Below are 26,190 nucleotides of genomic sequence, written 5' to 3'. Positions count from 1 at the left end.
GGTACCTATCTTTAAATCTGGCGCTAAATCTGACGTACGTAATTATCGTGGAATTGCCATTATCTCTTGCATTCCTAAACTATTCGAAGCAATAGTCAACGAAAAAGTCTTCCAACAAGTAAAGAATAGAATTACGTGTATGCAACATAGCTTCTTCAAAGGCCGTTCAACTGCAACTAATCTGTTGGCTTTTGTGACTTTTATTTTGAATGCAATGGAAAATGGCAAACACGTAGAAACTCTTTACACTGACTTCAGTAAAGCATTTGACCGCATCGACATTCCATTACTACTCTTCAAATTGCAGAAAATAGGAATGGAACAAAGATTCTTAAACTGGCTCAATTTTTATCTAACAAACCGTGAACAAATTGTTCATTTTCAAAATTCTCTTTCAAATCCAGTAAAAGTCACATCGGGAGTCCCACAAGGCTCTCATCTTGGTCCTCTTCTTTTCATTCTGTACGTTAATGACATCTCCTTCGTTCTCAAGCGTATCAATATACTTGTGTATGCCGACGACATGAAGCTTTTCGCGGAAATTGGAAATGAAAACGACATCGAAGCATTTCGAAACGAAATACATGTATTCCATACTTGGTGTGATAAAAATCTACTAACACTGAATGTGAAAAAGTGCAACTCTATAACAATTAGCAGAAAAAAACATGTACCAAATATTGTAATATGTCTTGGAAATCAAAATGTAGAAAAATGTGAAATAGTTAGAGATCTAGGCGTCGTCCTGGACTGTAAACTCACATTCATAGAACACTACAACTCTGTAATAAATAAGGCGAATAGTGTGTTAAGTTTTGTCAAACGCTTCTCACATAACTTCCAGGACCCATACACAATAAAGCTTTTATATATTACATATGTAAGGCCTATTCTGGAATACTGTAACATCGTTTGGAACCCGTATATGGTCGTACATGAAGAACGCATTGAGTCAGTCCAGAAACAGTTTCTTCTATTTGCACTTCGTAAACTCAACTGGACCTCATTTCCACTTCCTTCATATGAAGCACGTTGCATGCTCATAAACATCCAAACACTAAAAGAACGCCGTGAATTTACAATGCTTTCTTTTGTTAATGACCTAATTTCGCAACGAGTACAGTCAGCTGAATTACTAGAAAAACTAAATTTCTATGTACCTGGGCGTCAACTAAGAACGCGAAATTTGTTTCTAACCAAAACATCCAGAACAAATTATGCAAATAACGCCCCTATCAATCGCATGATGCGTATATACAATCAGCACTGCGAAATAATTGACACAACAATGAATAAAAAACAGCTAAAAAGAAACATGTACCGCAAAAATAATATTTAACCTAAGAAAACATTGTAACATTAGTGTATAAGTGTGTAGTCTACATTTGTTTGACGAAATGAATAAATAAATAAATAAATTATAAAACATATGATAGTTAATGTGCTAAAATAATGTTAAAATGAGAGCTTCTAATTTCCCATACATTTGTGTAGACTGTTTGTTCAAAAATATTCAAAATCTCATGCAACTAAAAATTGTAATGCTAGAGGTGGTTATATATTTAAGTTGATTTTATTTACAATCAACCATACGAAAATCACGTTTAATTCTCTAAAATTAGGAAATTATTGAAATTTGTTAAAGCTAACTCCTGAAACATGTACCTTTGTTTATGTGCCTTACAAGCGCTCACTAATCAGGGCTAATAAAACTAGGCAGCAGCTCATAAACACCGTTCATATGTTAATTTAAGTATATACAACCCCCCCCCCTCCCCCTGGAGGGGTCATCAATATACGCATCACCGAAGCCCCTTTTGAGGCGATTAGCTCTAATCCACAAATGATAACAGTAATTTTCACCACTGGGGGGCACACTGTTCCTAATGGCGGTGGCAAATCTTCATTCTGTTGCAAAACTGGTGAATGCAAAGCTGATAAATGGACATTTCCCTGAATCCCCCTCCCAACACGACCACTCAAACGAACGAAAGGGTCCCTTGCCGTCATTCGGGGTTCAAAAGCTAAGCAAGTAAGCCTCTTTGCGTTTGCGTTTGGGAACGAACAACCCCTCTGCCCTCTGCTGCGCTGTGTAGGTGTTTCTGCTTGGGTAGTAACATGAAATTTTGGAAAGTGGTTCCACGATATACTGCACACCGATGCTCTGGGAAACAATGATGAAAGTGTACATATGGAGCGACTCTCGAGATGGGTATCAAAACTGTTGAAATGCAGTTATTATGGCATCCGATGTTCCACTGCTCTTGTGGCTTCTAGTGCTGATCAGAGGATGATGATGACGATGATGATGACAACGATGATGGCTGGCAGAGTGAGAAAGATAAAATATGATTTGGTCCGAACAATGCGAGAAAATAAATGCCCGAAGGGTCATGTGGATGGATTATATTAAAGAACTGTTGCTCGGAATGCACTGCACTTAATCGCAAAGTTTACAGAGGATTGGAGAATCGTAGTCACTGACTCCGATGATATTCTACCTGCAAAAAATATATACGTCGGGAAATCTACGTTGTTTTCAAGGCATTGGGAAAATTATCACTTTGAATCGTTTACATTGATGTTGGAAGAAATCCGATTAAGAGCATCGCATGAAAATCACGTTATCCCGCTTCTTTAGAAGAATACACGTTCAGATCCTGAGCGCCGCTAATTACTCTTCACTCCTGTTGGAGCCACCGTTTAACACACAAACAAGATTTTGTTTTCATCTATATTAATTTCGCCATTACCGGAAAGCAGATTAAGTAATTCCCCGGATTAATTAATTATCCCCACGAACAAAGAACAGCAGTTTATTCTCCATCACTTTATAATTAAAAATTCAAGTATTGCCCACTGACGTACACAAGCTAACGTTTTTTTTTCTCTTTCTTTTCTTCCTTTCTTTACAGGTAATTTACGGCATTCCGAGGTCTGCTTAGAGCTCACCCAGGCAAAAATCGATGCAGTAAATTCCGGGTGAGAACTGTCTGAAACTATGCCCATAAAGCTTCGGTCTTTTTTTAATTAAATTCATAATGCCTCCTTCGGAGTACAAACGGGTTTGATACATTCGAATTTTCGACGGCCACGAAATGGCGAAAAAAAAGAGAGAATTCTCAAATAACATGACAAGCGCCGTTAGCGAAACTTTATCAAAACACATTCATTTTTATATCCCCTCTTCATTAAAAACCTTGCCACACTCGTCACGTACCCCGGCCCAGGCCATCATCATTCGCCAGCGATTGAGCGGAAGGAAGTAAGTCTCTGCATCCCTCCTCGTGGTGTATTTTGTCAACTTCGAACACGGTATTATTATTTTAACGATGTTTTTTCTCCGCTTTTCTATCGGCCCCCTTCCCTGCGGACAAACGTTCTCCATGCCTTCCCCCACCCACCAAATGGTTCCCCAATAGAACCATAATCGTAAGGAAGCTGGGAAACGGTACATGGCCCGGCTTTCTGGTTCTGGAGTCTGGTTGCATAAAAAATAAGTGAGAAATACTGTATCAAAACGTGTGCAGGCTTATTTTGCCGCCTTCGCAGCCGCCGAGTGTTGGCAGTTGTTGGAAGTTGGGAAATATTGCCTTCTTGATAGCGCTGCCAACGATTATTGCTGCTGGCTCTGCTGGCTCGAAAGTTCTCCTCGAAAGTCGAATTCCCGATGTCGTTACTGGGTGTGTGTGTGTGTGTGTGTGCGCCCAAATCGATGGTGGAAGGCGAGTGCCCGGAGTCGGACTGGGGAAACATTCAACACCCACTTCAGAATGGTGACATGGAGCAGGGTTACACCACTCAAGTTACCGTGGATAGGTGCAAATGAGAGATTTGTTCTCTTGACCCGTTGCTGAAATCTGAGGGGTAGTAAATTAGCTTTTTCGGTTTGATTTTCCTATTACAGGGCGGAAATTGCATGACCGAGGGAACATGCAGGGCCTCGTTTTTTTCTGTTTGCTGATTGCACCACAGTCAATCATTTAGGTTGTGATTTGTACGGGGTTAAATTTAAACTCGTGAAAATTTAATCTTTTCAAAATTCGTTCCTATTTGATATCACGAATGAATGGATCTGAAAAATCCACCAGAATGTAGTCTAATGTAGTCCATATCAAACCACCCCATAATTGGCATAATTTTTATTCGGTTGAAATCTGGTCAGGGTGGAAACTTAGAGACCCGAGAATCACAAAATCACTTGCTCGTCAGGTTGAATGATGGTAATGGTGATGGAAAGTGGTGATGGAAAGTGGATTTGTTTCGAGAACGCTAACGCAAATGTAATCTGTACTGTTCACCAGTAATAGTTTCAAATGGTAAATGCTTCCGATTGTCTTGATTGAGTCTTGATTTTTTCGATTACTTTGTACGTCTCCTGATATCCTGACAAACATTCAACTTTTACTGATTTTACAGAAATGATCCTGATTTTTCTTGATTTTTGTGCCTTACTTAGTCAGAATAAAAATTATCCGTAATAAATATACTGGGATTCCTGCCAAAGTTTTACTGGTAAAAAATCAGAACTGTCATAAGAACTTACATTCCGACGCGTTAGATTCGCGTTATCGGAGAAACATTATCGGCATTTTTTAAAGTTAAAAATGAGGTTAAATAAAGATGCTCTGTAAAATTAGGTCCCTCGAAAGCAGTTTCAAACCGTTATATATTGATTGAAAATAATAACTTGATGTTTTTTGAATGTTCAAAACACGTAGTCCTGAATCTTACTCAACCATTTGTCTTTACATTGCATGATATTTCCACAAAAAACTATACATTCCCAGAAAACATTACATCGTATAACAAGCGTATATACAGCATCATATAGCCCATATTTTAAGCGGTATATAATGCACCTAACTGTCATATACATGCAAAAATGAAGGCGATATGACGGATTTCATGCCAACACGTCTTAGGAGTTAGCAGCACCATCTGAGATAGCAGTGAATCGTTGTATATGTAAAGACGTTGGTCATTCAATCAGCTTTGCATACTTGAAATCTTCGAAAAAGAATTAGACTAATTTTTGTAAAGAGCCCATTTTTTTCATTATTTTTTACAAAAATTTATAACTAAAAAACTATAATATCTACAATATTCTGATCAAAAGATGAAATGTAGGAAAGTGTTTCTCTGAAATTCTTAAAAAAGATATGTGAATAGCCCTTACAATTTACAACCATACATCGGAAGATGGGCACATTTACATGTAAATCGATAATTTATGCATAAAAATGTTACGAGTTAAATATTAGTAATGATTCTTCACAGAAAACATGAAAAAGTAGTTGTCGGAAAAACTCTTTCCTTTCAAAAGTTGCCATCTCCCAATGTATGAGTGATTTGTTGGAAATTGTAACGGCTATTCGTATCTATTTTTTTTTTGCGAAATATATTTTTGATTCAAATATTCATATCAAACATATTTTTGATTCAAAATATTTTTTTTCAATGAAATTTTGTTCTAAAAATTTGTTTGGTTTTTTTTAATGAAAACATGAATAATGTTTTACATTTCATCCTTTAACCAACATTTTACAGATCTTGTAGTTTTTGAGTTGATATTTAAAAAAAAAATCAAAATTTAAAAAAAAAATTACTCAAATACTATAAGACTTACAAAATGTTAGATAGAGAATGAAATGTAGGAAATTTTTCAAGTTTTCATTAGAAATATCAAACAATTTTTTTTTTCATTAAAAAACCAAAAAATTATTTTTCTCAAAAATATGTTTTTGTTTAAAATTCTGAAAAAAATAGATATAAATAGCCTTTACGTTTTCCAAAAAGTCACCAATACATCGGAAGATGGGACTTTTTCAGGAAAAGAATTTTTCACCAGCAACATGTTTTGTTCATGTTTTTCTTTATAAATTACTATCAATGTTTAACTTGTAACATTTTTTTTATATTTAGATGTGTTGAATTTCTATTTAAAACATGTCTAAAACATGTCTAACACCAGAAATTACACACAAAAATGTTACGAGTAAAACACTACTTTTTCAAAAGTCTCTCCATACAAAAATGTCATGTATTCCAGAAACTATGAAAGATAGAAAGTTGAGGTCCTCGACAAAAGCTCATATTTTAATAATATATCTAAAAACTTTGTCGAATACCCTATATCGCTACCTTAACTTTGAACAAAATAAGAATTAGTAGTAATTTTTTCAAAGAAAACTTAAAAAAGTAGTTGTTAGAAAATCCTTCCCCTGTTAAAAATGCCCATCTTTCAATGTATGGGTGACATGAAATCGTAAGAACTATTCATTGAATTTTTTAAGGATTTAAAAAAACGTATTTGGGAAAAATGAACATCAATTTTCAAAAAAACTAAATTTTCAGTGTAATGTTTCTTTAAAAAAATGTTGGTAATTTTTTATGAAAATTAAAATAATATCCTACATTTCCTTCCTTGACCAGAATTTTGTAGATATTCTAGTTTTTTAGTTATAATTTTTTTGTAAAAATATGGAATAAAAAACATACCCTTTTCAAAAAGTAGTCTATTTCTTTTTCGAAGATTTCAAGTATGCAAAGTTGCTTAAATGACCAACTTCTATACAACCACAACTGCAATCTGAAATGTTACTGCCATTGGTTAGTCGAATTGGCATGAAATTCGTCATATACATATATGTATGACAATTGCTTGCGAATTAGTTGGGATGAATACAAGACTCTTAGATGCATCTTTGATGACTATTGTCATACGTATATGCGATGTATTACAGGCATAGAAAAAAAAGAATGGTGGAAAAAGTTTGCGAGGTTATAATTATATTTATAACCTCACAAACTGCCATTTGTATGTATGAGAACATTTATGTTTTGTCTTAAGAATTATTCAATTGAGTTTTATAAGGAGGGGGGATTCATATTTAAAATGAGTGATGTTGATGGTTAAGACAATTGCTTCGATTAGATTCGAACTCCGTTTATTTGGATGATAGGCAGCACCTATCTCACACGACTATCTGGAATATAATTCTAGTGCAGTTAAAACTCGTACATATATTACGTCATTACTGCACCCAAATTTTATTTTTAGCTCATGTTCCGTCATCCCGATTCATGACATTAAATGAAACATAACATAACAGAAAATTTCATGACTCACAAATACTGGTAAGCATACATGGTACAGCAATATAAGATTAATACGAACGAGCGAAACAAAACACAAAAAAACTATCCGCATACTTTGCCACATACACGGCCCAGACCGAGATAGATATTGTTCTCCTTCATGCGCTCCTTTTTTACTCCTAGAAAATACTCCCCAACTTCATTTTATAATCAGGTGCAATATTATCACGTATTTGCCGAGCAACTGCTGAAGCATCATTAGTGGATAGCGTGGACGTGTAAAATAGCTTTGCATTCCAGCCGGCCTTGGTTCGATCCCCGTTGACGTCGTATGGGCTTTTTTTTTGGCACAATCACAAATGAAATGAGAAAAGAAAACAGAAAGAGATGTCTGCTCGCATACATACAAACCATTTTTAAGCTTTTAAAACAGCTCATTATTTGCGCATTTAACTCTCCAGCACACGGAATGGCATCATTTCTGCCAAAAATTAAATGTTTTCTGCCAGCGCTAGTTTGGGTGGGGTTGTTGATTGTATTTTAGTGGAAATGTCATGTAAGTTGAAATGGTTAAGTAAGGTTCTGTACTACGTGTGTTTTAACTGATCAAATGGCATGAAGTAAACATTTTCATTCGAAATTTAACAATGTAAAGCTTCTTTCGGACCTGTTGATCTGGTAGAGATTTGCCTCCCTAAATCACTGTTAGATCACCAGAAGTCGACACTGTACATGCATCATCGCGGATCTTGATGTGTCAAATTCCTAACATGATGCACGATGTCCTCAATTACGATCTAATATGATTCACTGTTGAATGATTTTCCACATCATGTAATACAACATCTCTCAGTACTACATGGATTAATTGTATATGTTCATGCGACTCACGAACCTCATCAGTCTGATATGCAAATATGATTTCATTTAGATCGATTTTACGATAGTGTATATCACAAAACCGATGCTTGTTATACCGATTTACGACTTAATCTGTAGTGATAGATAAAATCAAGGTTTGGGCATTTTATACGATTTTGGATAAACTCAATGTATACTTTATATATGATGCTCGACAGTATATATGATTTTCATTCGATCTTATCTTATATGCGCCCTAGAATATACCAAGTTATGCGATTTAAGGTTTGTTTGGTTATAATATAAAATCATCATCAGTTAAGATTTTTGTTTAATACTTTTCACAATCATCGAAAAAATCACATTACACAAGTAAGTAAGTAACATTTACAATTAATTGAAACAATAAAAAAAGTGCGTTTATTTCATCGGAAATATAAATTAATATTCTCAGAACACAGAACACGAAGGACGGTGCAGTGCTGAATGGTTGAACCAGAGGGGTGCTAAAGCACCATATTTTTGTAGCCAGCACAGAACATCATAAGTATAGTAATCATAACCTAAAATTCAAGATGAAGTGCCTCGTGTGATTCTACAGCAGTGATTTCTTCGTGTTTTTTAGTTCAAACACACTCCCATCGGTCCAAACAGTCTCCTTCCAAAAGTCAGTAAGGCGAGAAGCATATTTCTTTGCCAAATCAGGCGATTTTTGATATTGGCTTTCCGTAGTAATAACTTGTTCTTTTTGAAGTAGCTCTGTATGATTCATGTTTAATTGACAACACGACAAGTCATTTTGGAGTCTGGCTGGAGGTGCTATAAAAATGATGCTTTTGTTTTCTCAAAAAATCGACACGCGCTCTTCGGATAACCCATTATGAACTACCCCGATTTCTTCATGATTTCTATTTTCATCTATTTCATTTTTGAAAACTATAGCTGGCAACTCTGCTTACGACACGCACAAAAAAACCGAATTCATTCATCTTCCCACCAAAAACGCTCAATTTAACACCAGGTCTGAGGGAACGAAAGTAATCAACTCTCATTTCCAGTGCATTACTTTTGTTTGCTGGTCGACAGAAAAAAAAGAAAGGCTGCGGCATGCCATAAATTTCTATTAAAATACCTCCCCCGCCAGCTGCAACACTTCCGTCCCGACCACGCTAACCGGAAGACTACTTCCAAGAACATGATCCTCGAAACCATTCTTCTCCCACCAGAGACTGTCTCGTTATTTTTCATTTCCCTAATATTTCCTTCCCGACATCGCTACGGCCAGAGCTTTGTTGCTCTTTGTTGCTAACAAACCGCCAGATCAACGTAATCAAACAATGCGCACGGATGACTATATTCAAATGCTACGCCCTCTCAATGGGTAGACTCCCCGACCCAAAACGATTAGAACTGGAAATAACAACTCTGCAGAAACAAAAACACAACATCCATGGTGCAGTCAGGTCTGACCCGGGGAAACAAATATTTATGGACTCTCTCATATAAACTGCCCGACGTTGGACTGGTTTGGACTGTACACAAGAGCAACTCAACAGTAATGATCCCCAGCGAGAAGTAGTGTGAACTGGTTCTCCCTGGTTATCACATTTGTTGTTTGGTTAGTGTCTCCCCCTTTCTGCCAGAAGCCCCCACTTTCAAATACGACCATAGTTTGAATCCAACAATTCCACCGAAGATCCGTAGAAAAGTGACGATTTTTTTTGTTACTGTTTACTCCCAAACAGACAACACAACTTGAATGACAAGTGTTAACTTCGTCCTGTATCATTTTGTATCGAAACGCTAGAAGCGCAAGAAGTGCAAAATGACACCACTTCCACCACCCAGAAATAACTCGCCGACTGCCCGCGGACGCAAGAAGAACGCAACCCATGAAACCGATGAAAAATCAACCCGCTTGAGGAAAAACTTTCCTCTTGGCATTCCACAACGGCGGAAGCCTCGCCGGGTTGGATTCTCCGAGTATATCACAATTTAGCAGTAATTAATAACAATTAAGCTTTCCTTTTTCCGAACACAAACTGTGCTTGTATTTTCCCGGCGTGTTGTCGTCGGTTTTTGCTCAGGAGATACGGCTGGAGTATCACACTACCCTTTCCGCGCGCACGCTTCTCCAAGGTGCGCGAGAGAATTTTCCCTGATCAAACATCGTCATTGTTCCCTTGGTATGCCTGAGTTAGCGACGCGTCCGCTTGACAGATGATACCGTCACTCTCCGGACTCCGGCCAGGAACCGACAAAACATCGTTTCGAACGGAGAAACTTTGTCTGTTTTGTCCTTTCGCTTGTCCCCGTGTCCGGGTGAGGGGGGCGCTTGCTTGGCGGATAATTTTTCCCGTACCTGGCACACCGCCACGGGTGGTGTGTGGAACAAGGATAATCAAGCACAAACCCAACTGCGCAAAGCGTAGCAAGTGTTTTTATAGGAAATTATTTCCATTATTTGTTGATATCAGCAGGACTCCCCCCGGAAAAGGGCAGGTGTGGGCGAAAGGTGGCGAGAATGAGCGAGTCAGTTCATTTACGGGTTGGTGAAATTCGTTTGGATCGGGGTGTTTTTTTGTTGTTGTTATTTTTTGTGAGTGCGCTGCGCTCTTTATTATTTGCTACCTGTGCAAGTAACGAAGCGAGTGATTCACCACGGTGAAGCTAATCCAGTTGATTAAATTAATTTCGCATGGAAGCGAGAGTATGGGTGTAAAGGTAGCAAAAATTACTGCGCTAGTAGCAGGTGGATGAGTGTCTTATAATCGATGGGGCTGTGAAAGTTTGAAAACAATTTATATTGTTGAATTCACAACAGTTTCAATTGTAGTAAGCATATACAATACAATTTGGAACAAACAACGTTCGTTAACAGGACCGGAAGATCAACAATTAAAGTTTTTAGTTCATTATTCAGCGCTCATAACCATTTGTATTGAGCACCAATTCAGTTGGATTCCTAGATACTTTTTTTTTGCTAGTATGGACAGTGATATTATCTTTTTGTAACCAATACAAAAATTGGTTTAAATTTTGAAAGATATTTTGTGCAATTGGAAAACGAATTTCTGAAAAATTTCTGAGGTGATTCATGCCACTAACATTTACTTCATAAATAAACCGCTTTCAAAAAAAGACAACAACAACAAAGATTTAAAGAACATGTTTTAAGAAAAATTAATTCTAATTTCCAAATTTTTGTTTCACATTTGTTTGATATTTTGGAACGCTTGAGAAAAATGAATTTCAATTTTCAAAATAATTTTATTTCAACGTAACCTTATTTTTCAATTTGTTGATAATTTGAATTGAAAATTCAAACAATTTGCTACATTCCATTGTCTGGCCTACACTTCGTAGGTTTTCTAGATCGTGAATTAGATTTTTTCGTGTTTAAAATTAGTGAAAGAAAATATTGGCCCTTTTCTAAAAGTACTTAGTGGAGATTTCAAAAATGCTAAGTTGTTTAAATGGCCAATGTTTTTACACCCTAAAAGTTTCACTGTAATCTGCAATGATACTGCCAATAGTCAGTCGGATTGACATGAAATTCATCATAATGTTGTTTTTCTGGAGCATAATATTGTTCCAGATGATTGGAGACAAGTACGAGTTATACAGGGTGGGCCATTTAAAGTGGAAGGATTTGTTTTTGCAATAGCAAAGTAAAGAAGTGGAATTTAAAAATTTTTTTTTTGAAATTCATTTATTTTGGTCCAAGGAGATTTGTTCTAACTACTTTTTGATTATGATATCTCGTAAATGACCGCCTCTGGCCTCGACCGCAAAATGTGCCCTTTTTCGGCATTTTCCATCACTTTGCCCAATGTTTCGGCCGATATGGCAGCAATTTCTTGTCGGATATTGTCTTTCAGCGCAGCCAGGGTCCGTGGTTTACCAGTGTATACCTTGGATTTTAAATATCCCCATAAAAAAAAGTCAGGAGGCGTCAAATCAGGTGATCTCGGTGGCCAGTCATAATCGCCGTTTTTCGATATTAATCTTCCGGGGAACATTTCGCGCAATAATTTGGTCGTGGCAGCCGCTGTATGGCATGTAGCGCCGTCCTGTTGGAACCAGTAATTGTCCAATTCATTTTTACGAACAAATGACAATAAAAAGATGCCTAACTCTTGCTAACGATGGCGACCTGATGTCGATGGAGTCTCTGCAACACTGGCTCGAACGGCATCAATATTCTCGTCGAAACGTCTTGGTCGTTGTCTGGACAGATGACTGGCATTACCAACACTACCAGACGATATAAATTTGGCATATAATCGACGTATAGTGTTGTCTCCAGGCAATGTTTTAACTTTATTTTTATTTTTCCACGCACGTTTAGTTAACACAATTGAGAAGTTATTTTGAATGTACAGCTGAACAATTTTAGCGCGTTGTTTAGGTGTGTATTGTTCCATGGTTAAAATTGTACTGAAATGACGCTTCCAACGCGGTATGACATTTGTTAATCTGACATCTATGTCAAAAGTTATGGGGTTGCCAGATGCTTCCACTTTAAATGGCCCACCCTGTAGCTATTCAAAAACCCGGAAAACCCGCGTCCGACTTCAATTCGTACCGCCCAATAGCAATGCTGTCTTGTATACGGAAATTGTTGGAGAAAATGATCCTGTTTCGCCTTGATCGATGGGTTGAAACGAATGGCCTACTCTCAGATACACAATATGGGTTCCGCAGGGGCAAAGGGACGAATGATTGTCTTGCGTTGCTTTCTTCAGACATGAAGGGGGTGTTTGATTCTGTATCAATAGAGGTTTTGTCAGACAAATTACACTCTCGGGGACTGCCGCCTCTATTGAATAATATGTTATATAACTTGCTTTGTGAGAAACATTTGAACTTTTCTCATCGAGATTCGGCAGTAAGCCGGGTCTCCTACATGGGACTCCCCCAGGGCTCATGTTTAAGCCCCCTTTTGTACAACTTCTATGTAAGCGACATTGACAATTGTCTTACACAAAATTGCAGCCTAAGACAACTTGCAGATGATGGAGTGGTGTCTGTCGTAGGATCAAACGAATCCGACCTGCAAGAACCCTTACAAGATACTTTGAACAATTTTTCAACCTGGGCCATTGGGCTAGGGATCGAATTCTCCACGGAGAAAACAGAGATGGTGGTTTTTTCTAGGAAGCATAGACCAGCAAAACCAAAGCTTCAACTTTTGGGTAAACCGATCACTCATGCTATGTCATTCAAGTATCTTGGGGTCTGGTTCGACTCCAAATGTACTTGGGGGGGCCCATATTAGGTATCTGAGTAAAAAATGTCAACAAAGAATAAACTTTCTCCGTACAATTACCGGCACCTGGTGGGGAGCCCACCCAGAAGATCTTATAATGTTGTATCGAACAACTATTCTCTCAGTGATGGAGTATGGCAGTTTCTGTTTTCAATCAGCTGCCAAAACACACCTCATTAAACTCGAGCGAATTCAGTATCTTTGTCTCCGTATTGCTCTGGGATATATGCCCTCAACGCATACCACGAGTCTCGAGGTTTTGGCAGGCGTACTCCCACTAAAAGATCGCTTCAATTTATTATCTCTTCGGTTCCTCATCCGGTGTAAGGTTATGAACCCATTGGTGATCGGAAATTTTGAACAGCTGATCGAGCTAAATTTTCAATCTGGGTTCATGAGTCCATATCATGAAGTCATCTCCATGCAGGTTGATCCTTCTTCGTATATTCCCAACCGTGTTTGTTTTCCTGACTACATCAATTCCTCTGTGCATTTTGATCTGTCCATGAAGCAGGATATCCATGGAATTCCAGATTATCTTCTATCGGGGATCGTTCCTACGATCTTTAATGCAAAGTATGGGCGTATCAATTGCGATAATATGTACTTTACTGATGGGTCCTCTATGAATGAGTCCACAGGATTTGGAGTGTTCAACGAATTTTTTAGCACCTCCCACAGTCTTCAGAATCCTTGCTCAGTGTATATTGCTGAATTGGCAGCGATACACTGGGCGCTGGCCAGCGTCGCCTCACGACCTGTTGAACACTATTACATTGTAACGGATAGTCTTAGCTCTGTCGAAGCTATCCGTTCAGTGAGGCCGGAAAAGCACTCGCCGTATTTCCTTGAGAGAATACGAGAAGTTTTGAGTGCTTTAACCAGACGCTGTTATGTCATTACCTTTGTCTGGGTCCCTTCTCATTGCTCAATTCCGGGTTCAATTCATTAGCAAAGGTAGGTGCGATTGAAGGCGATATTTATCAGCGTCAAATCGCCTTCAATGAATTTTATTCTTTAGTCCGTAAAAATACCATCGCTAATTGGCAACGCAAATGGAACGAAGATGAATTGGGCCGGTGGCTCCACTCAATTATCCCTAAGGTTAGCTTCAAACCATGGTTCAAAAGTCTGGACTTGAGTCGAGACTTTATTCGCACCTTCTCCCGACTCATGTCCAGCCACTGTTCGTTAGACGCGCTACTCTTTCGTATTAATCTTGCCGACAGCAATCTTTGTGTTTGTGGCCACGGTTACCACGACATCGAGCACGTTGTTTGGTCGTGCGAGTTGTATCTTGTCGCCAGATCGAATTTAGAAAACTCCCTCAGGGGTAGAGGAAGACAGCCCAATGTGCCGGTGAGAGATGTGTTGGCTCGGTTAGACCTTGATTACATGTCCCAAATCTATATTTTCCTTAAAGCTATCGATGTTCGTGTGTGATTATCCTTATATCCTTATATCCTTTGCGTGCAATTGGTCCCCTTGCTACAAACAGTAGAATAAGTTGAAATGTAAATACACAATAGATATACGAATAGATTTAAGAATTGAGTGTGTGAGATTATCATTATTGTAACAATTTCCTTATATCCCATCCTTTTCCTGAACAAATATGTCACCTTACTAAACTCGAGTAGACCGCGAGTAATCGGTTTTCTACCTTACTTACCTTAGATTTAGAAAATGTTTATGTATAGTAATAAAAATATAATTAAGAATTCGGCTCCTTTAAACTTATGAAACTGAGCCTGTAAAAATAAACGAATTTAATAAAAAAAAATAAATAATGTTGTTGGGGTCGGGTTAAATCAACAAGGTGTTCTTTACTTTTTTTCCGCAGCATCCAAAATACGAGATGTACAATTCTTCGACGAACGGGAGCGGACGGGAATTAGGGAAAATGAGCCTAAACACTATACTAAACAGCAGGAAATCACTAGAAAAATCATCAACGCACAAGATAATTGCACACGTAACTTTTGCGAGAAACGGGAAATTCTCAAATTCTCTAGGATGTTAGGTTTCATTTTTCGCATCACAAAGCAATTCAAAGACCCACATTGTATCAAAGCTCTTTATTTAGCTTAAGTGCGCTCTCATCTTGAATATGGTTGCATAGAATGGTCTCCCTACTACCTCAATAGTGTCCAGCGAATTGAGGTGATCCAGCGGAAATTCGTCCGTTTCGCCCTACGCAACTTGCCCTGGAGCGATCCTTCGAACTTACCCAGCTATGAGGATCGTTGTAAATTGATCGGACTCGATTTGTTGAGCTTACGTAGAGATGTAGCGAAGGCAACTTTTATATCCGATCTAATTTCCTCGAAAATCGATTGTGCTGATCTTCTTCAGTCGATCGATTTTAATATACGCCCTCGTAACCTGCGTTCACATACATTTCTCTGCCTTCCTCACTCTCGCACAAACTACGGTTGCAACGAACCCGTATCGAGTATGTCTCGTGTATTTAACCGCTGTTACTTATCTTATGACTTTCACTTATCTCGCGCCAGTTTAAGAAAGGCATTCTTGACCGCTCTTTCCAGTTAGGCATAGTTTTAAGTAGATTAAGTATTTTAAGTTATTAATTTATTAGGTATCATTAGGGCACTCATGTTAAGGCCTGTTGATAGTAATGAATAAACAAACAAGAGAAAACTCGAAAACTACCAAAACGTATCTTTGTTTCAAAAACGATGTATATCAATAGAAAACTAGAATCCGAATGAACCTATCGAGCGTACAATAACCAATAAATATCATAAAAAAGGAACTATAGAAATATCTGATGAAACACTATAAATGTTTTCTAATAGCTACAGGGACAGTTCGATTTTAGTTCTATTATATGTATTTTTTTTTCTTTTGACGTTAACCTTCAGAAATATGTTAGTGTTATTATGAAATAAACAAAATAACTTGGTTGCTCAGTGAATTAAAAATGTCGAATCTTGTTCCGAATAAAAAGATGTGGCATCAACAACTTTTTTTGACGTAGAACTACGTCTTTCAGTGATGGTGCCAAATCAGAAAACATGTCACGTTTTTGTGAAATAAAGTAAACGTTAATAACTATTTTCACTGTGAACAAATCCTCATGATTTGCATACCAATCAAATCGGAATTTCTCTAAGATTTTTTTGATATCCTATACATTACAATTCGCTAATCTCTAAACGGTTTGAATTCATGAAAACTGGAGGAACTTCCTTTTTCCCATACATTTGTTCTGCCGATTTGTGTGCTAACCCTACCCGTATTTCGAATGCTTATAACTCGAATTTTTTTAACAGATCGGAAAGATGTTTGCATCAATTGATAGGAAATATTTCTACACGTCTATCACAATTAATACAATGTTATTTTTCATGAGATGAACAATTGAATAACTGTAAAATATCAAGCGCTATCTAAACTCCATAACTGCCAAGTTTTGATTGGCCCGATTTACGGTTTCCCCAACACAGACTTCAAAATCGATTTACCTGTGAAAATCCGCTTTGAAAGTATACATGCAAGTTAGGGGTATTTTTGTTCCCACTTAGCTGCTTTTCCCTAACACGGACTTCAAAATCAATGTGCCTGGGAGAATCTGCTTCGTCATAACAGACAAGTAGGGGGTATTTTTGTTCCCACTGAGCTGTGTTTCACAACACGGACTTCATAATCAAATACATGCAAGTCGGGGGTATTTTTTGGTGTTGAGTACTTTTGTACTCGCTTGTCGTTGTGTTGACCGGAATATGTTTCGCTGACTGGAATATGTTTTGCGGTTCGAGAACTACATAAACATGAGATGTGCAATAATTTCAGAGGGAAATGTAAAATACAATGATCGTTTGACAATTCTTCCGTTCACATATTTTGGTAGTCCGAGGCATCATATCTAACGTAAAAGGACGTTCATCAAATTTTTTGTAACGAAGAACATAATCTATTACAAACATTTCGAAGCATTCTAAAATAATATTCGAAGTGGTAAACAAATGGATTGCATAATGTAATTGCGTAGTTCTACGTCGAAAATATGCTGTCGTGTCCTAGATACAACCCCTTACAAATTTTTCATTTGAAAAAAAAAGCGAACGAAGCACATCGTGCTTTAAGATCCCTAAGCTCATTTGACGTGACGACGTGAGGATTCCGTTTATCATCGCTTCTCTACCTTTTTACAAAGATGTGATTTTTACACGCTTACTCTGTGACTTAATCGACATAAGACATTAGGTTATTGAGTCGACGCGAGTTGAGTGATTACGAGACTGAAGTTTCATTTTCTATTATGGTCATAAAATATTTTCGATTCTGACAGTTTCGTCAGTTTTTGCTCATTTGGATAGGTTTGGGAAATTCCAATTAGCAATTCAATAATTCTGGGCCAAACCGTTCCGCTGCTATTGTCGACTTTGTGACCTATGTCTGTATGCCCGTTGGAAAAGAAAAAGAGTGGAGGAGGCATCAAGGTCAAGCGCCTTCAGCGTATGAAAGCTGGAAAATGGTTATAAGAACCTTCGGAAAGTCTTCTTGAATGGCCCTAACGTTCCTAGTGGAACCTTCGCCGTCTCAACGTAGTATTAGTATTGATTTATTATAAAATGAATACTGTATACTGAGTGGCATGGTGATAGCAACTGTGACGGAACAAATTTTTACCTTCAATTTTCATCCGAAGAACATAGCCTTCACCGCAGTAAAATACACAAATTATCATCTTGAGTGAGTTTTATTTTGACGCTACCTCAAACAATGCGCGGAAATTGCATGATCGATCGGAAAGTTACCAATAAGCCCAATAATACTTCTAAAATCACACTAACTCTTTCCCGGCAAAAAAAAAAATATTGTGATCAATGAATAATAAATTTCAAATAAACACTCAGCTTCAGTAATGGTGTTGGCTAGAATGGAACTAAAAGTGATAGGAGAGAGAGAGAGAGAGAGAGAAAGTGTGTGTGTGTGTTGAATTGTAGAGGTTTTAAACGTTTGAAGTTCATAAACCTCTATTGACAATTTTTCACGATGTTTTCATGAATAGTTTTTGTTGCTTATATCAAGTGAACATAGATTCAGCCTTACAAATATTATAATTTATGTAAGTCAACCTTCCTCTCCGTTGAGACAGAGCAGAACTGATAAAAAAATGTCTCAAAAAAAAAGAACTCGAAACCCCTGATATACAAATTCTTGCGATGATTAGTTCAGTAGTTTTTGAGTCTATAAATAACAGACCGACAAACATCCATTTTTATAAATAGTTGATTAGATAATAAATTTATGAAAAAAAAAAGTTCAAAGACGCCTTAGAATCGAAGTATTTAAGTATTTTTTTGACTTATACAAACTTTGTTTTGTTGAGAAAAATGACTTTTATTTTTAGGAAAAATACTACTCATAATTCTGCGTACAAACCATAGACTTATGTTTTAGTGTTTTTTTATAAGTTCGTCGAAGTACAATTTAGGAAAATTAGTAAGGCAACTGAATAAATCTAAGGGAAAATGTTTTGGGGGAAGATATTTTCATGTCTTAATTTTGATTATGAGAATTTCTTTCAACTGTGTATTCAATCCGAAAAAAAATCATGTCTAGATCATCAAATTTTCAACAGATTTTTCGTCTATATTCGATCAGGCATATAGTTTTCAAGTTCAAGTTCAAAGTTCAAAGAAACGGTTCATAGTTTTGTATATGCAATTATAAAAAAAAAAAGTCTCAACTAAAATTGATCACATAGAAACGAAAAATGGCCTTCCGATGAATATAGTTTTCAAAAATCGGAATCCGATTCGGACCTGTGGTTATCGATAGTTTGGCACCTTTGATTTTTTTATTCTAATTTATTTCACAGCCAATTCCAATATCATGCAAAGTTTCAATATCATGCAATCTCAATTTGGCATTTTCAATCTTGTGCACCTCTTGGCACATATTTGGCACTCAGACACTAGGAAGCCTTATTTTTATTGTCCGTGTCACAATTTCATGACTTTTTCTTGTCATTAAAAGCCGGATTATTGTTTGCTCCCAGGCTTGTTACAACAATATAACTTTTGCAACCTACAATCCTTTGATTTTCTCTTTGTCACTTGATTTTTGGAGAATTTTAATGTCAATAAATCAAGATCAAAATAAAAAAATCATGATTTTAAAGTCAATCCATATACTTTTTTCTGTTTTTCTTAATTTATGTGGTATCTATCGTTTGCGGATATTTTTGACGACAAAATGTTCATGTAGCATGGTTTCCGATTACATAATCGCATCGTCTAATAAACTACACAAGTAAATCTATCGAATCGATACGTTTCGGGATTCTAGGACAATTTAGCTTTTTGTTTACGAATTCCGGCGGTTTAACATTATTTCTACCAAATCTAGCAACTTAAAAGAGTTAATGTTGACTTTTATTATGTTCACTATTCTCACAACTATATTCACAAGGCGTCAAGGGCGTCAAAAGATGGCTAGTTGTTTTTCAGGTGCTACTTGAATGTTTCGCTTCTATTCCATTGCTCCGATTTCTAGAAGATAATAATAAGCACACATTACGAAATGTATGAGCTTATGAATAGAAAAACTCGATTACAAATTGATGCTTAATTCATTTCATGGTCATCAGGTTAATGTTTACGCTCCCTATATGGTCAACACAAGGCCAATTGCAAGTCTAACATCGTTTCAAGACTTACTTTAAAGGACAGCGTTCGTATTGATTCCCATATTTATCCCAAATTTTGCAAAACTAGAAAACAGAGACAATCGCCGTCCGAAACACATAGCCAAGCACCAAAAAAATTCTCCCATTTAAAATCCAAACCCAATATCTCGAATCTCTTTGCCCATCCGCGCCATCGAGAAACGATACCGATAACAGTTCAGGACCTTCTACCTATCGAGCCACGTGTGGCCCTAAATCACTTCGCCCATGCCCCAGATAGAACGAGGGACAAACATCTCAGCATACTAATTCCCCCAATAACGGTTGGATTCTGATCCTCTGGAAATGGTCCAATGGGGCCCATTCGAGGGGATGTCGTAATAAATTTTGGAACAAAGACTCGTTTCTTGAATTTTCCCTTCCCCTTCTCCTCCTTAGCAGAAAAAAAAACTTAGAGAGAAAAAATGGTAGCAAAAAAAAAAAGAAGAAACGGAAAACAAATATATCCGGTATAAATTGAACGAGAAAACCTTCATAACTGTCATATTTATATTCTTTATGGTACTATTAATCCTTCAACACGAGCGCGGGAGAGCTCGGTGAGAAGAAAAGCTGTTCGCCTTTGGATTGCTTCATTTGGCGCTGTGAAGACCCTTTCCGAACGTTTTCGGGGCTGTTCTTCCACTTTTATGCGAGCAATTTCGTTCCGAACACTGCCACTTCTCCACTCGATCGAAAGGCTGCTGCGGCCGCTGGAACTGGATGCAGTTTATATGTTGTGACACGAATTCCGAATAAAGCCCGCTTCATCCAAAATTTTATTAGGGCAGCCAAATGTTCCATTTTTTTTTTGCTCACAGCCCAAAGTTCGCTTTATTGGCGCGTAATAAAAAGTTTTGTTTTGACACCGCGGTAATCATCGTGAACATCATCAGCGCACGGAAGGTGAGAGATGACATCCCGTGGAATAACAAATGCAAATAAAGGTGTTTTATGGTGTGCTGCTAAAACCGGGAAATATAAACACGGAAAATAATCAACATAAGACCAATTTCATGTCCCTATTTGGGGTCTGGCGATAGGTAAAGTTTTCTTATGAAATCGCACCGAAATGAGCGAATGGCATCATTCTACTGGCAGGAGTAAAATACTTATGAACATTTGATTAAAAGTTGCTACTTCACAATGTAATATAACTTCGAGAATGGCGTGATAAATGATCGGAGCGTTGCCGCGAAGCACAAGTCATAGTCCGTTGCTTTATTCCTCCCCCATTGCTGTCTGATTAATGAAAATCATTGCGAAAGTAAAACGCTTTTCGCCTCATACTTTGTTTTATTGCCATTCACCTAATCCCGGAAAAATAACATGACACGGCGCCGGCAATCTGTCGAATGCATGTGCCAACTGTTTTCACTACCCCGCTATCCACCTCCAAACATTCAAAACGTCGCATAAGGCTAATGGAAAAATAAAATAAAACCCAAACATGCACTCTCACACTCGCTTTCCCCCCCGGCATCATCACCATCATCATCATTGTCGTCGTCGTCATCTCTGGCATCCACTCTCAAACATGAAAAGTGAAAGCACACACATTCTCCGGGACCACCCCTTAGCTTTCCCTCCCACATGAGCCGATTGTTAACGGAAAGTGATCTGGGAGGTTCTCGGTGAAATAAAACCGAAATTCATTATCATTATGATTATGACAATCATCAGTCTCTCGTTTTGAACGTGCGGCGGCACCTTCGCTTGTATCCCCGGCAAATGGTTGAACCACGCCGGGGTCCATTAGAGGAGGACTGAGCAGCGAGACCATCAGCACCGAAAGGACCGGCAACTTTCCACATTCCATCAACGTCACATCGGTTCCGAGCCGAGTGCCATAATTACCGCTGGGCTCTTGATTCCGCACAGCTGTGTGCGTAACAAAAAGAGGGATGAGGGGGAAGAGCGAGAGAGAGGGGGAGCTTAATACTCATTGTTAGCGAGAAAAATGAGACACAAATTTAAAAGGCTATCCCATAAATTAGCCCTCAGTGGACCATGTTCCGACGCAAGTCCTGCGGGATGAGGACGGGGACGACGCGCAGTTACGCCTCGCTTCTTCCCGCTTGAAAGTTTGTTTTTTTGTTCACTCCCATTCCCAACAAGCGGCTACCTGTCACATTGAACAATGTTATGGAACATTTTAGAGGTTTTTTTTTCGTTTTGTTAATTTTCTGTGCCCACGACAATATACTCGTATTTTAGTTCGACGCTGACCATAGCTTGTAACTTGCGGTTCCCGACGCTGGTTAGCGATAAAAACCGCGCAATATCAGGACGTTTTTTGTTTGTTTTATCAAATGATCCACGTTAATTTATGATGTTGAATAATGTTGGAGTCTATAATATATCAAGGTTTCGTGCGATTTTCTGCTTAAATTTGAATAGTGACTCAATCGATGTTTTTTTCCGCGGAACTTTGTGTGCAAATAACGTGTACTTCATAGAATCGTTTGATTTGCATATTTGAAATTCACTGAAAAGTGTTGATAACATAGTGTACTGTTGGATTTTTTTACAAGTATGATTTTAGCATTATTGATATAATGACTCGTAACAATGGTCATCTTGAAATCTGTATTTTTATTCGGCTCCCGAATAGATGTTATATTCAATTAGCCAACACAACCTGAAACCTCACTTTGTTGAGCTTTAAAATTTTTTTCTGCATAATAACTGGGTAAAATTACAATTCACATTATCATATGATGAATTTCAATTGCGATTGGGATTTCAAACAGACCGTATCCACAATATATTTTCTTCTTCTAAAAGTCGAAGCACAAAATCCAACTGTCTGAAATATGGTGTTCAACGAAGTTATTAGTAAAGTTATTAGTAAAATTGCATATTAAATATACTGTTTGAAAGACTTGCTCGAATATGAATTGAAATACGTTGCTTATAATTCCGCTGTTCAAGAAAAGCAATGTGAAAAATCGAACCTCCATGCAAGGTGGAAATTTTCGAAAAAGGTTTATCCTAAGACTGAGATGTAATCAATATTATATTATGAAAACTATGCCGGTGATTTTTTGTAGAATTTCGAAACTGTAAGAAAAACTAAACTATAAAAACTGAAAATTCCTCTCGATAGCTCGATTATACAAGGTCCAAAAATTCGGAGAAAGAAAAAATTAAAAAAATATGAGCTGCTAGTGTGATCGAACAACCAAGTATTATGTTTGGACAACTGATCAATTAAATTTATGATGAAAAAACGGATTGTTAAATGGTATGTTGAAATTAGTTTGTATATTAGGAATAAGTATTGCAAAACGAGTAACGATTTTTTAAGGTTCTGGAAAGCTACGAAAATGAAAAACTTTTAAAATAATGAAACAATAGTAATTTTTGGACAACAGTAATTCTATATTTAAAAAAATGGGTGGGTTATATCTTTAATATAACCGCAAGGTTGACATGCGACTACCTCAGCTTAGCAATCATTTGTTTGTATTGATTAAATTTTTAATTGAATGAAACAATTTCCGAATTCAATTGAATTCAATATATTTGCTCTATGAGTAAAAAGATTGTATAATGCCATGTAAGGTTAATTCATGCAATGTGATAGATTATGTTCTTCGTTACAAGTAAATTTAATGACAGTCCTTTTACGTTTGGTATAATGTCTAAGGCAAAATATGTGAACGGAAGAATAAGCAAACGTCATCTAATTCAGCCTCCTCAGACCCAGACATCTTGGTTTTGAAGTCTGTGTTAGGCAAACACATTTCAGTCGTATTTTTCGTATTTTTATTATTTTTAGAAAATGTTTAGACCCATACTCCTGTTTATTTCACCACTTGATGCATCATTCAGAACTAGGAAGGTCTGAAAAATCAGCTTATTTTTGAATTTTTTTTTTTAAACTTTTGACTGATTTACAAGAACTGGAGTGCAAATGAAAGGTATTTGAATAATCTTTCCAGGATGAATATTAAACTCTATCCCTTACCCAAAGCCAACCCCAAAGACCTTTTTTTTATATTTTTTTATGAAATTTCTAACTTACCAAAATTTTGAGTTCATGAGTTTTGTTTTTAGGATTGATTTTAATAGTGAAGTTAAAAAGTTAAGTTTTATGATTTATGTTATGTGTTATGTTAAAACTTCATCGGTCTATTATATTGAGACCAATGGAGTTTTAACATAACACATACAGTCAATATAATAGTCTCAATAAAAAGGTGCAACATTATATTCTTCCTGGAAGATCTACCAAAATACCTTTCATTTGCACCCATGTACTGCTAAATCGGCAAAGCGGTCAGAAAGTTACAAATTTTCAAAAAACAAATTTGCAAAAAAACATTTTTCCATCCTTTTTCTAAATGATGCACCCAAATGGTGAAATGAAAAAATGTGGATCTAAAACTTTTCGAAATGGAATAATTATACGAAATTTGAGCAAGTTTTTTAAAGTCGATCCATTTTCATGGAATTGTTTCTAAACATAAAACAACATACCAAAATATAAATATTCCAGGCGTCTCCATTGTTTTAGTCCAATTACATTACACATGACAAATGGAGATGCATGATAGTTTTGAGGAACAAAAACAAGCAAGTTTTGAGCTGTTATGTTTCGTAAAAAGTCATAAAGCGAAAAACCGAAATATTTTGAAGTGCTCGCTAAAAAGTAAGACTTATGTTTCATATTTCTTCTTTTTTATGTCCTTCCAGGGATATAATCTGAATTCTTTTCATTTGCTATATAGGGTCAATAAACTAATCAAGCTTCGTGGAACAATAACTTCTAACGACTGAAGAAACTTGCGGTCCGTAATTTTCTGAACTTCTCAGGACTTCTGTAAAAAAGTCTAAATTTCTAATTCTACTTTTGTAAATATATCCCTCAAAAATCGAACAGCAAAATTTTCGCAAATAAACATATAACTTAATATTTTAAAAAGATAATATATTGAGAAAAAACATAAAATTCTTAAAATTATTCAGCAATTCCATCGAAAAAAATTGGGAGGGGGGTGTCCCAGACACGACAGTATTAACGACGCAGAACTACAATATTATTACTGGCGAGAACCAACATTCTAGAAATTTTAGAAAGAATTCTTTAGTACAAATGGATGCATAATTGCAATGAGAGACGCGAGTGATACGCAAAGCAATGAGCATCTAATTCGAGCAAAGTGTCAAATGCTCTGTCTTCTATGCCATTTTTAACTCGGAAACAATGCGCGAATTCATGGAAATTAAATGAAAGATCCGAAAAAATGATCAATAAGTTCGAATAAACTCCTAATTTCCCCCAGCTCCCACCTGACAAAAAACATAGAAATTAATTAGCTTTCTATCACATCGGTTATTACTTTGAAATGCAGCACCGGAAAGACCCAATGATTTGAGTGGTTTCATCGAAGCAGTTGGAAACGATTGATTCAAGATTCATTCTCGTTCTCGCGGGAACAATACACAAGTTGGCCTTATGTCACAATTTCGAGACTGTAATTTATTATCGCAAATGGCTTATTTTCACCGAAGAAGTTGAAGACGGTTGGAGCTCAAATCACAATATTTCCTCTCTCCACATTGTCCGTAATGATTGATTACCAAAACTCAGTCGTCTCTAATATCATTGTCCGTAAAACGAATGCATTAGTTGAGCGTTGTATTGATAAGCACACAAATGGGCAGAAAGAATGTATGGGAAAATGAGAATGGTACCAATTTTCATTAACTAAAACCGTTTACGGATCAGAGAATCGTAATGTATAGCATTTTTTTGATATTATTTCATAAAAACTAGTCTATCGCAGTCCTACGTCAAAAAATCTACCGAAAAAAATGGAAAACAAATGTTCAAACCTTGTATGTTTATACCTTTTAAACCTTGAGCCTCTTTTTATATTTAATCCTAATGGTACACCACCTTCAATTTGGATGACTTGAAATTTTTTGTCGATTTTATCAAAAATATGCATTTTAGAAAATTATTCTTAACTGATTTCCGATCTATCATCATTGAATGAAAGGTATATGAGTGCACTTTCTATGGAAAATACTGCACTTCACTCCAAATGTATACTTTTAGAAGAAATCTTCAAAAATTATCTCTTTTGTGGCTTTCGAGGTGTCGAAACCACATACTAATGTATGACCTAATATTTGGGACGGGGCTCAACGTGTTAATAAAGATCGAAAATGAGTCAAGTGGTTCAAAAGTTAAATCTCTCTATATATAAAAATGTTGTGTTCGTTTGTGTACGCGTCAAAAACT

At 36.8% G+C, this 26,190-nt stretch overlaps 1 protein-coding gene across 27 annotated transcripts in view; it reads left to right on the top strand.

The window, feature by feature from the left end:
* LOC129764935 (protein muscleblind) overlaps positions 1 to 26,190 on the top strand; it is a 799,891-nt gene that overhangs the window by 692,471 nt on the left and 81,230 nt on the right. The window contains exon 3 of one of the 27 annotated variants that reach the window (XM_055764597.1): positions 2,916 to 2,982. The exons of the other annotated variants lie outside the window; for them this stretch is intronic. The gene's annotated coding sequence lies outside the window, so the exon portion shown is untranslated. The remainder of the gene's footprint in view (positions 1 to 2,915; positions 2,983 to 26,190) is intronic. 27 annotated transcript variants of the gene reach the window in all.

This window comes from Toxorhynchites rutilus, chromosome 2 (genome assembly GCF_029784135.1).
Source record: "Toxorhynchites rutilus septentrionalis strain SRP chromosome 2, ASM2978413v1, whole genome shotgun sequence".
In the NCBI taxonomy this organism is placed as follows: Eukaryota; Metazoa; Arthropoda; class Insecta; order Diptera; family Culicidae; genus Toxorhynchites; species Toxorhynchites rutilus.
The sequence above is the reverse complement of the archived record's forward strand: the minus strand, read 5'-3'. Positions and strand labels throughout refer to the sequence as shown.